General features: G+C 32.7%; 1 long non-coding RNA gene across 2 annotated transcripts in view; it reads left to right on the top strand.

Moving 5' to 3' along the window:
• LOC123529442 (uncharacterized) overlaps positions 1 to 13,589 on the top strand; it is a 59,470-nt gene that overhangs the window by 20,832 nt on the left and 25,049 nt on the right. The window contains exons 4-5 of one of the 2 annotated variants that reach the window (XR_006682142.2): positions 628 to 790; positions 7,311 to 8,134. The exons of the other annotated variant lie outside the window; for it this stretch is intronic. This is a non-coding gene — a long non-coding RNA (uncharacterized LOC123529442). Of the gene's footprint in view, positions 1 to 627; positions 791 to 7,310; positions 8,135 to 13,589 lie in introns of those variants that run through there. 2 annotated transcript variants of the gene reach the window in all.

Below are 13,589 nucleotides of genomic sequence, written 5' to 3' on the forward strand. Positions count from 1 at the left end.
TGAACAAAATTTATTCGCACTGATATATTATGTACATGTACTAGAAACAGAAACGTCTTATCTACACGGGACTTTTTTTTTCAAGTTATTTGACAGAGACTCATGGCCTTCTTCAAAAAGCGACATCATGCTGAAATTATTACTGTTCGTTTAAACCAATAAACCAATGGCGTAAATCAGAATTGCAAGTAATATACTGTAATACGCTGAAATGCCATGCATATAAAAATCTGTTTTGACATAATACTTTTTAACGATTGCTAGTAAAAAGGTTACCTACCTATCCGCAACTTGAACGGCGGAGAAAATGCTACTTGTGAAGTGAAGCTGATTCTATTGTCTGTCGTGTGTTGATGTACACGCCGTGCATTCATATTTTAACAGTTCAATAATGGTTTAGGTAGTTTTAACTTGATGTATTAATTAGGAATTGCCTTATCATAAGTCGTTTACTGTTAATGTACACTCTTAATATTCAGAGTTAAATAATCGCTGCAACGCTTTGAACTAAATGCATTATTAATTCCATACGGCTTGCCTTACTGTGTGGCTGACTTTATTGTGCGTCTACTTTTGATATACAATTCGCATCAATATTCTTATTTCACAATTTAATAATTGTTGCAGCGGATATGGACTCAATAAGGCAATACTGCAAGTCTTGCTTTCAGTGTCACTTATCACTAAAAATTTGCTTTGCAAGATTATTGAGCTGTCACTGAATTGTCTATGCATTAGTACAAAATGGAGGACGATTGTCAAGGAAGAAAAACTGAACAGCAACAGAAAGGTCAGTATATATAGACAGGAGTTTTGCATTAATCATATCTGATTATAATGAATTCTTGACATTCGACAACGGCGTGTGATATTTTCAAATGTCATTTGAGGAACATTAATTTCAATGTATAGTTTTCTTCAACATAACTTTTGTAGCGACACTTACGACTGTCTTAATTTCTGTTTCTGTAATCGTAATCATATATGACAATCGCACGAATATAGGCTGAAGTTAATGCATTTTCAAACATTAAATCTCACTATGCAGGTGACGAAGCATAATCGGGGGTGTTGAAAACATCCTGTACAGTGAGAAAAAAAATCTCTTTAAAAGATACATAAACCATATTCGTGATATATTTTAATTAGAGATCAAAATTTCATAGCATATCTCATACATATCAAGAGGAAATTCATAGCAGTTTCGACCAGCATGCGATACGCATTTGAAGAAATATTGTATTTCATTACGTATTTCTACTTAAGGAGGTAGGTTACCTTCATATTTGTATGTGCGCATGTCCAACCGGAAGCTAACGTGACGATTTACGACGACGTTTACGACAAACTAAATGTGTTTGTATATTCATTCTTCTGAAAACAAATCATGAACCTGTCTTCGATCTGATGCTTTATGGTTTAATAATGCAGAAATAATGAATAAATTGCCACAGAAACGCTTCAAAACAATGTTGCCTTAAAATGACGTCATTGACGTCATGACGTTACGTGTCAGTTACCGCGCAAAATTAATAGCTTTTATCTTGAAAGTATGTAATTCTGTGCATTTTCTTTATTTTAACTATTTTCAAATAACCATTATTTGCTGAAATATTTTTTATGAGCCTTTTGCTCTGAATAATAATCAATATTTTGCTTCTTTTATTTAGTTATATTGAAATGTTATGCGGAATGTAAGAAAATGGGTGATGATAAGTAATTTATTTGGAATATAGTTGGGTGAAAGGTTACTTGTTACAGCCATTTTCAAATAGAAAATCTAGCAGTTTGATTTGTAATACCTATTTTTAAGGTTCCGTTGATAATTTGTTACTTATGTACTAAAACTAAGATCTAAAATTGTTCAAATTTCAGTAGAAAATTGTGGTTTCTTGAATTGAATTGATGTTACCATGGAAACGAAGCCCGTGACCTATGTATCTAAATGTAAAATTTAAAAGCGTTGACACTGGTCTATTTAAGAAACACAGCTTCGGCTTTTTATTTTCATTTCAACAATATCCATGAGAATAATAGCAGCATGCTGAACGATTTTTCCATGAAAAATTCCAGACGAGGGTACTGCTGTAAGTATTTTAAGTTGTGAAATTTGTTTGAATAAATGCAAATAACACGAAAATATAACTTACGTTAGAAATAATATGTTTTAAAGCTACATCAACTAGAAAGATAATCTTATTCAATACTTTTTTATAAGAAATTACGACAAAAAGCAAGATATAAGCTATTTTAAACATCTCTGTTGCCATGGTTACTTTAAACTTTAAGAAAAATAGGGTACCATGTAAAGTGCTTGGTATTTTGCTAATAATATTACCCAAACATTCCATGTTGGTCATTATCAGAATGGCACTGAAGCCGTCGAAAACCCCTATTTTTATGCATAGTTGTTTAAAAATGAGAGAAAATGCGTTACCATGGAAACACGAGCCCCGCGACATATACATTTTAAGCTTTTATTAGAAAGCTAACGTACATATTAGTAAATTTATCAATTATGCAGACTTCTACGGATATCAATGAAATTAAAATACACTGAAAAGTGTTAAATATCCGTATTTTCCTTCTTCTTTCAATATGAAATACCTTTGGAGGGTCATGTTCTTCAAACCTGGATAAAAAATGAACTTGAAGGGACAGAGACAAACGAAATTGAGATTGTAGCAGTTAAAACTTCATATTACACGAAATACAAAAGAATGCTGCGGTTCAACTAATTTGAATTTACCCTTGTAACAAGGTAACCTACCTCCTTAAATGGACTTGAGCTGTCATTATATACAAAGAAACTATTTTTCAACTTTCTCTGTTCTCTTCAAGGTTCCTATCGTATTTTATAAGTAAAGATAAGATCCCGATGTGCGCTCCGGCGGCATTCAGCCTAGCATAGTAAGCGACATATTGAATAAAAAAAACCTATATATGACAGAAGTGTACAGCGCAGTTTGATATCATCGTCATCGTCACTTGCTTTTATTTTTTATTTCGTCTTTTTTATCTGATTACTTTTTGTTGTATGGACATAGAAAAAGATTGCATAAAAAGTGAATAAACTGCACAGTTTCCAAAACAATAAACTGGTATGTAATGCTATGTATATAAACAATAAAAAGGTAGTCCTAAATTTCAAAATGCCTTTCAAGTCACACTGTTTTTATTTAAGTGCTGCACTTGAGAGATATATCCTTTGGCATGATATGATGGTTCCGTCACTTCCTATATTTCATTCCAAGGCGAAACATTTAATTATGCATTTATATATTTTGCTTCATATGTTTCTTGGTAGACTTTCAGAAAATTGATATACATAAAGTTCTATTTAATAATAAATAACACAAATTTATTCAATTTGGGACCGTTTAAATGCATGTTTTTTTTTATCTATCTTAGTGATTCTATAAAAGTCAAAGCAATTTGATCATAGAAGTATATTCAAATTTTTAATCACAACGCTTTTCAGAAACATTTTTTTCAGACAATTGTTATTATACTTTTGTAGTAAGATAGAGGTTTATTTTTAAACTATTAACTCTTACTTTTCAAGATCTGCTTCAAATTTTCTAGGATTCTTCCAGACGGACAGAAGTGTTGTAACTTGTATTTCTGTAGGTTGATAGTCTCAATGAATGCGTTTTGTGGATATGTTCAACACTAAGATTATTTTATTTACATTGACCTTTACTGACCAATGGATATGAGTTTTGCATGCATGTTTTGAATGTTCACAAATACAACAGTACACCAGGATAACGGACTGCGTCAATCAATTTAGCATCAGTATATCTTTATTAAACAACATTTAGAGAAGAAGGTTTAGTCGAAATTATTCAATATTGTCACGAACGGACAACGCGTATATTAATTGAAATTCTACAAAGATGCTGAAATTTAAATTTGAAATAGGCGGTCATTTTAGTCAAATTTGATATATCTAAAGTTTAGAAATACTGAATATTAATTTAGGTGTTACAAGAATCTAAGAACAACTTTTCGAAACACTGAACGATATCAAGTCAAATATTAGCAGACATGGTTTGATGGAGTTAGTGGAATTGTAGCGCTAATACCCCTTGCGCCTCCCTTTTACCCGCTTAACCGAAACTTTCTTACAAATAAACATTGAATGAACGTTAAGATCTAAAGGGTTCAGAAATAATAATAACCACGTGCAAGTACGAGGTGATTTTCACGACAGTTACCAAGGGTGTTATAATAGTTAATAAGTCTATAAGAATACCAGATGGACGCACTGGACGTAATAAAAAGACTCGATTTAGTTGAGGCTGTTTGAATTTGCAACACCCCTCATATTCCCTGACGGATCTCTATTATAAATGACACAGATCCCAAACGACCAACGGAAATAATGACTAATTGTACCAATCATTCATGTGAGATTTAGCCTAAGGTGAATTACATAAGCACTGGCTGAAACAATTTACAAGTACATATCATCATGCCACCTACATTAAACAGACTTGTTTTTAAAATGTTATAAGCTTAGAACGTAACAAGTCAAACATTTCAACTGGAGACTTTACCCGAGGTATGTCGCAAGACATTAAAGTGTGCTTGTAGTCAAACATTCGGACATATTCCTAGTCAGATTGCATTTCTCTAACACTTGATTTATATCGAAGAATATTGTTTGATCTGCCAACGTCTGTCTCGTTAGATGTTTAGTTATTGTTAGGAATGTGTATCTTTTGTGATCAATCATTAGACAGATGTTGCAGCATTACTCCAGAGATAGTTGCTGAAATTTAAGTATCACAGTCTATGAAGAGACTAAAAATTGCGTTCTTGGACCCGCTGTGACTCTTTCTTTTTCCTTGTAAATGGTTTCTGAAATAATAATAAAAAAAGCATGGCTAATCAAAGACTTATTACACGGGGATTGCTCAAAACAAACGAATTAAGAAGGCAGGGCATATTATATTTTTACTTTTCTATTCGATAGCACTAATTGGACATTTATTTTTTAAAAAAAAAACCGTCAGTACATTTATGTATAAATTAGATGTTTATCGAATACTTGGAGTGAAAATAACTCAAATTTTGTTTAATTTGCAAAGAAACGTGTTTAATAATTATACGCTGTAGTACAACTACAACGGATCCTAAATGATGCTGTTGAAGAAGCAGTTATCAACAACAGTTTTTAACCAACTGCTTGAATGTGCTTGATATGTACGGTAATAATCTGCTCTCCATCTTTTAAATTTCTGATTAAAAATCATAAACATTAATATAATCATAAAATCCTTAATTTTAGACATAGAAGGAAGGTATCTTAGTGGCCCTATGTCGCTGATATTGTATTCAGTAGAAAAAAAAAAACAATCAGACCATGTGTCAGATAAAGTAGCTTTTATATATTTAAGTTGAATATCACCTTTTCATCGGAAATATTTTATGCATGGCCACTGATTGGGCTACCAAAGCAGCTACAAATTGTAAGAATATGTAAAACACATTTTATTTTTATCTTTGTCATTTGGTATTAGTGACCATTTCTGTGAAATCACATCAAATTTGAACAACTGGTTTTTGAGAAGATAGTTTAGCAATTTAGGTAGAGGATGGCACATGTTGATTGATTATAAGATTCAAGACTGTTCGTAATATCTTACTTTAGCCATAAAAACATTTTCTTCATTCTGAAGGAAGAGGGCATAGGACAGTCATGGGATGTAAAAAAAAGAACAGATTTCTAACAGCAAATTTTGGGTTATTTGTTTTAATACTTTCGACAAAATATCGATAGGCTTATCAGGTCGCACCCATAACCTCACCCCGGAGCCCTAACTCTGAAAACGTTCAGAATTGCATCAGTTTTACATGAATATTTAATCTCGAGAATTTTATTTAATTACAAAAATAGGGCACCTCTGTGTAAAAGAAAATGTGAGGAAAAAACAACTTTTTTCGAAACGCCAATACATTTTCTAAAATATACTTTTATACATTTAAAGAAACTGCAAAGTCGATGTCTTTGTCAGTATCAATATATTACTTTGATGAATGTATTATAAGAATTATGAAAGAAATCGCCAGAAATATCGGAGAGAGCGTATGGAGTTACGACTGGTATGCTTGTTAAGATGTTCTGAAACATTTGTACCAATCCAATGTAAAAGAGGAAACAACTGCAAGTTTTCGTGCAATATAGCAAAGGTACTGTCTAGTATTTAAGAAGAAATAAACAAACACTAAAACTACATTTGATAAGCCTATAACTAAGAAAATACCATAGGTGCACGTAGGTTTTATTCTAACGTTAGATGCTTTTGCTAATTGACAGGCGCGACAAAGCAAGTGTGTTATAAAGAACAACCTTTGTCCATTTGAGTTAATATTTATGAGCCGCATTGAGTTACAAAATGTAAGACATTTGACTTAGTTTATATCCCATTTCAAAATATAAATGTAATTGTCAATAAAAGGCGTTGGTTCTGTTACTTGTTTAAAGATTTAGAAAAAAAGAATTCTATTCAAATGCATTCACCCTGAATAGTAACAGTTTCGTTATTTTTCTATTGTGATAAGATCTTTTTAACGAACCAAGCCCTGTAGATAAATGGTATTCCATTGAAAAGAAAAGAAAAATATGTATACTAGTATTATATATAGACTATCTATAAAACAGCTTTATCACTTTTACGAAACCATATTTGAAAAAAAATCTAAAATTTGGTAACGTTAGATTCTATAAAGTTATGCATTTGCCAAACATAAATCCAGTAGATGTGATGTAAGTGTATCATGATGAAAACACAACCGAATTCCTTAATTGAGCCGCGCCATGAGAAAACCAACATAGTGCGTTTGCGATCAGCATGGATCCAGACCAGGATCCATGCTGTTCGCTAACAGTTTCTGTGATTGCAATAGGCTTTGAAAGCAGGCTGGTCTGGATCTATGCTGGTCGCAAACGCACTATGTTGGTTTTCTCATGGCGCGGCTTAAATACTGTGTGTCTTACGAACTACTCAATCATTTTCACTTGATTTCAAGTAACAATTACTAGAAATGGAAATTGTTTCGATAACGAAGACAAAAATCTTAAGAATTGCACTTTTAACGCAACCCTGACCTATTTCCGGTGGAGAACGTGACAGTTATGGAGAGAAATATTGAAAGGTACATGCAATTGTATTCCCGTGTTATTTTTAGAGTGATCTAAAAAAAAATTAAAGTATATTACTACATTGTACTTATATATCTCTCTAGAGTAGCCGTTCCATTCTCTTATATTGACAAGGACAACTCTGTTTTCTTGTTTTAAGTCACACACCGAAACAGCTATGGTCAAATCTGTAATGCACAGAAGAACCCAGGCGCTCTAACTGCGCATTGCTCCACTAACAGGTACTCTGGTAGAACCATTAAATGTCCGCAAGTCTGCTGCTTATCTTTACCACATTGACGAGGGACAAGTCATTCGTCCTATGCCTCTCAGCCATTTAGGTCCACACGGCAACCTTGTATGGGAACGATGGATGCTTTTTTAAGATTAGAACAGAAAATTATAAACTTTGTTCATCATAGCTGTCAGTTTTATATGTAAATAAAATCTCTATATAATTATGTATTGTTACTCAATTTTACATCCGTCTTTAAACGAGTGCGTGCCAAACATAAGGTTTGCATAACTTAAACACTATCATGATTTATCTTATTGGAGAAAACTAATACATCACTGGAGACTGGGACAATTTCGTTTAGGAAGTAATAAGGAATTCGTCTTACAATAGATTAATATGTGGAAATCCAGTGAATACATAAATAGGTATTGATTGATTAACAGATACAACTGATTAAATCAAAGAAACTAAATTAGAATCTTCATCAGCATCATTTTATTATTCCATATCTTAAGTGACAACTTGCATTTAATCCGAAAGAGAATTAAACTGGTACATCATACAGAAGCGTATGCAGCGATGATGAGAGTCCAACGTCAATTCTTCTCTTAACTATTGACGTTGCTGTAAGTCTAATCCACCAATTTTTCATTTCTTGAAAAAGTGTAGTTTGAATATTACCGTTTTAATTTGACACCACGAGAGTGAAACACACATATAAGGACTTTGTTTTACTATGTATAATTTGACTACATTATTTATGCCTTATTTAGATTATCTACCATGTTTACAATTACACACTTCATTACGTCATTTTTTCTATGAGGTCTATGTTGTATCAAATTTCCAGTTTAAAAATCATCTGTATTTAACGCAGCCCGTGTAATTTTTGCTTACTCATGCACATTATGCTTGTTGTTCAGATACCAAAAGCAATGTTGGAGGGATATTCATTTGGCTAATAGATTGAAAAGAAAAGCACGACATATAGACAAAAGAACAATTAAATATATCTACAAGTTTTCAATATTCATTAAAAACACTACTCTTATACTCAGCGAAAACATTCGTGTATCAGTTTAAAATAGGCGGAGCTATAAATTTATGATATTATAGATTTTACTACACTAACAAGTAGCTGATTATCATCTGAGGTGGAAAGTAATACTTAGGAACTGTATAATTGCGATAGTAATTGCGATTCGGAGAATCTAGAATGAACATTTGGTTAATTATTATTATTATTATACCAGATTTATATAGCGCCCTTTTCATGATCAATTTCACGTTTAAAGGCGCTTTACATAGTTCAAATGCAGCCATACAGGGCGCATAATTCATCCTCTACTAGTACAGCCACAGAGCGATCTGACCAGAGGGACAGAGCGAGACAAAGCCCCCACGACAGAGAGATCAGAAATCAGATACAGGCTTGTCTGGCTAACTTAGCCTAGCTCGTTGCGAATAGACAGCCTGGTTCTTTAACGTGCCCAGTGTATAGCACTGATACACGCAAGGATTGCCTGGGTTCCTGACCAGTACACCTCTGGTTGGGTGGGAAACACTGAAAAGCGTTTCTGAAAATTCCCGAGTAGCTGCCGGTGATCGAACCCCCGACCTCAGGATTGGAAGGCCAGTGTGCAAACCACTGAGCTATCCGTCCACCTAGTAAAATGCATGAATTCATCTTATCCTCGCCAAATATCAACGCCGTATGTTGTCTTGTTATGTTCATGAAAGAAAAAAATGTCCAATGCTTCACACGTCAAAACTACATCATGACGCACAGAGCAATATACTGTACAGTATTATGGAGATCGGGATTACATCTTCCAAAGTGTTTCAGATGATTTGAAGACAATACACTGAAACATATGATAGAGCTTGCAGTAGAATCCGAAAGGATACCACGCATAATTTCCCTGATTTCTAAGGTTAATATGATTGTTTATCTAGATAACAAGAAAATTTTAGTTCATGTTAAATCGTCAGTATGTATTATACTTAATTACTTTAGGACGAATGCGAAGCAATTTCTATCACTTATATTAATCACTCCGGACACCTCATTCGTGAATGGATTTCGTCGGAGAAGAGAAGACATTGTCCCTTTTAATGCTGAGGGCCAATCAAGAGAGCTACTGGTACCATTTTCACGTCTCTGGCAGGTGATCGAACCCATGACCTCCTGCACTCGAAGTCGACGTTCTATCAACGGGCTAGCGAGGCGGATAAGTACGTCAATATGTTTGATCAGCAACAAATTATGATAAAGTTGTCCAGGAAACATATTCAAAAGGTAAAAAAAAACACAATGTGTTAGTTGTACATTGCATCTACGTATTCAAAACTGTCCTTTCTTCAAAAAGCATCAATGAGGCCAGTTTCGTCTTGATTTTAAGTTCTTCTTTGTGGATATATTGGAACTCCTCCAAATATTTCATTTCGGTATAAAAAAAACAGGTTGTGTGCAGACGGGGGCGTTCTGCATTCAGTAAATGCCGGAATAAAAGTACATAATCAGGAATCATTCTAGAATTGCTAATCACACAAGCTTATGAGAATAGTGACGTCATAGTTAATTCTTATATTTATTTTACTCTTAAACATATTACAGGCATGATTTCGTACCCGTGGCGATACAGCATCAGTGTAACGTCACAAGCAGAATTTCTTGAAAAATATTCCCTGTAACTAGTATTGTCCTTTAAAATAATTGTTTGTTAAGGGGATAATTGTGAAGTTCTTGACAAACAAATTACATGAGCCTACTTGAAGTAAAGATTCCTCATACGTCACAAGCAACATATATTCTTCTAAAACTATGTCATCACATTTCGACTTCTGAAACTGTGTTAATATATTTCGGCCCAGCTACTGGAAGAAAACTGTTTATCTGTTTTGACCTCTGCGCTGGAAACAATTCGTTTTTAAGACAAGAATCAAGCCCAGCACTCCAGACACTTCCTTACCATCTCGTTATTTGTGTTTTAAGACATTAGAGTATTTTATCAGATCGGTTATCTATAGGGTGTCTATTCTGTATAAGGAAGATATGCATTTAAGAAATCATATACAGAGGCTCACTACCGTATTATTGTAGTATTATTTTGTAGAATTAAACTCCGTAGTTTCAGTGATAAAAAACGACATTTCGCGTGCAAACAAGAACCTGTCCGTTTTAATTTTTATAGATGAAATTAATAACTTCTTTTTCATTTATTATTTACTCCATTATATTTCATTGCTTATTGATTTACATTCATAATATTATATAACAACAATTGTACATGTACTCACAAAAAATGAAATAAGCAAATTATAAAAATGAATAGGATTTTTTGGTTTATTTATATTTTATTTCATGGATTGACACAAACTGGAAAATTCAGTAAAATAAATTCTTCTTAACAGTGTAGTATGTTTTTTTTTTCTCTTGAGATGTCGTAAATTAGCAAGTTTTACAGTTTCTGTTTATTTCTTCATTTGTCATTGCACTGGAGGTAACAGTTTGTTTGCAAAAAGATTATTAATAGCCAGTTGTCGTAAATAATATGTGTCCGGCCTTTGTTTAATGACTATAACTGTTTCAATTACTTCCGTAATTTAGCGAGATCATGCAACTTTGTTTATCAGAAACCAAATGTAATAGTCTGTCACAGTTGATATTTAAACAAACCACTCATGATCTGATGAAACAACCCGTAGCAAACTTGTTCAAATTCCCTATTAAGCTAAATGTAAATATTAGATACTCCTAAAGAGGCATTAATAACGTAATCATGCGATTCTAAAGTATTATTTTCTACCCCACCATCAATGATAATCAATTACTCCTTTTTTATCATGACTGGCTCACGTACGAACAATATTTTACCCCAGCTGCATGCTACTTCCAATATGATCCAATACAATTATAAATATCTGTTATTTCCGTGTGGTTATTTAAACAATAAACAGTGAATTAACTTACCTAAAAAGGAGAAGGTTCACTTTTGCCCAAAATGGCCTGAAAACTGGAAGTCCCGAAAGGAGTAAATTTGAAGTTTCCTTTCATCAAGAAGTATTGTTTTAACACACTGGCGGCAAGTGTTTCTGCCTTTGGGACCAGTGCAAACCAAGATCAGCAATCTGATTATGGTCTGCACTGTTCGCTGTTCAGTCAGTAAATTTTCAGTAAAACCCCTTCGAATAATAAATGGAACAGTCCAAATTGAAAGATAGACCAGTTCATTTTGGAAATTTAGCTGGGTAAACGTTAACAATTTATTCATTATTTAAGAAAATATCTGACGCAAATGAAAATACTTTTAACATTACGAGTATAGGAAACCTTCATGCTTTAAACCGATTTTTTTAACAAATCTGAAATTTTCAGTATAAGCAAAAAGCTGTCTACCACAACCAAAACATATCCATAAGTACGTAAAAGAAGCTAAACATGCAGTAAAAATATTTTGTGGTCCTTGACTGAGAACCTTACTAAAATATTCCAATGGTACATAAATATGACCAAAAATGCTCAGCAATTGAGTTCAGCAATATTCAATTGGAATATTTTGAACAAAATAATAAATCTGTATCAATAAGCTAAATTCGCTACAGAAGATTAACTGTTTGGAAGCAAAAAAAAATGTGTGTGTGTTTTTTTTTTTTTTTTTGTTTTGTTTTGTTTTTTTACAATTATCAACAATATGAAAATTTTCAAATTGTGTAAGCCATAAAGCTAAAGTGAACTGTGTCCTTTTAAAGCAAATATCATAAAATTATACACGGCCTATATATTGCGTATTAAAACAAATATATTGAGACTATAACTGAGATTTAGTCAAACATTATGTTGATTTTTGTCCCAAACTGAAAGTGAAAGAAAAGTGCCATTTACATGTAGAAACCGAGATTTGTTTTGTTCGACGTGAAGCAAAAATATTTATATCCTGGCCAAATTTAAATAACTCGTCCTTAGAGTAAATATGTAATTATTCTTAAGAATATGAAAAGGTTTTATGATCAAAGGTAATCTAAATTATTAGAAATAAAGACATGTAAGAATATCAGGTATTCTGTATTCTGACTATTCTCGTGTTTATAGATAAATAAATATGTAAACGTTATTTGTATAAAATCATCAAAATTGACCCGTGCGTTTGCCGCTCTTTGAAGTTTGGTATCTATTACATTACATAATTCCATAAATGACTGACATAATTCTATATAAGTAATGCATAGAATTATTCCAGCTTTGATTTGAGACTTCGATCCGGAAATTCGATCATTCAAAGTGTTTACAGTTGTATATTTGCCGTGAGAATTACTCTTTATTGCAATAAGTAAAATGTTGCGTGTTTGTTAAAATCTCAATAATAACGAAATATTTAAACTATGAAAATAAACAGTATTGAATTTCGAAATTAAGTTGGTAACAGTTTTTCAGTGTAATGTTGGAACTAATTTGAATATATTACAGATACTATATATATATAGCTAGCACTTTCGTTGTTGCTGTTGTTGTTTTATTTATATTGTATAAATGAGTCTAACAGACTTCTCAAAATTATTGAAACTTACTAAGATAATATGTGAAACTGTATTGAGTATTGGGGGGAAGATAATCTAGCCTTACCTTATATCTTTTAAAAAATTATACACAGGAAGAATGTAATTAATTGTATTTATTTTTACAAGGATTATGTTGGTTTTCTTTGGTAAATAAATAACTTGGTGATGAAAGGTTACCTTACTTGTACTACTAGTCATTGGAAATATAAAATTACTGTCACCTTTGAAAGTTCTCAGTTGGTGCACATGTGTGGGTAATCATATATAGCAGCGGAAATCAGACGTAGCGGCTTATCACTTTCTAGATCATAATCAGGCACCTGTGTTAATCTCCGCACATGTGACAATTTAAGGGGTAACATTCCTTAAATTTCAAAGATAAATATCTAAACTTTCAAGTTTAAATGGTTTTAGTCATTGTAATCGATGATTACATTTTTTAGTCACACTTCGGTTCGATTTCTCTCTAAACTTGCTATTTCATCTCGCACGATGTATCATTAGGAGGCCATCCAAGTAACGGCAATAATCATCAAATTTCTGCGGCTTCAACATTTTTGCGGCGTTTAATCTATATGACACTTATAGACTAGTAAGTGTTTCTGTCAAACAGAAGTCAAATTAGAGGCGTTTATTGTTTCC

Source organism: Mercenaria mercenaria, chromosome 13 (assembly GCF_021730395.1).
Source record: "Mercenaria mercenaria strain notata chromosome 13, MADL_Memer_1, whole genome shotgun sequence".
NCBI classification, from domain to species: Eukaryota; Metazoa; Mollusca; class Bivalvia; order Venerida; family Veneridae; genus Mercenaria; species Mercenaria mercenaria.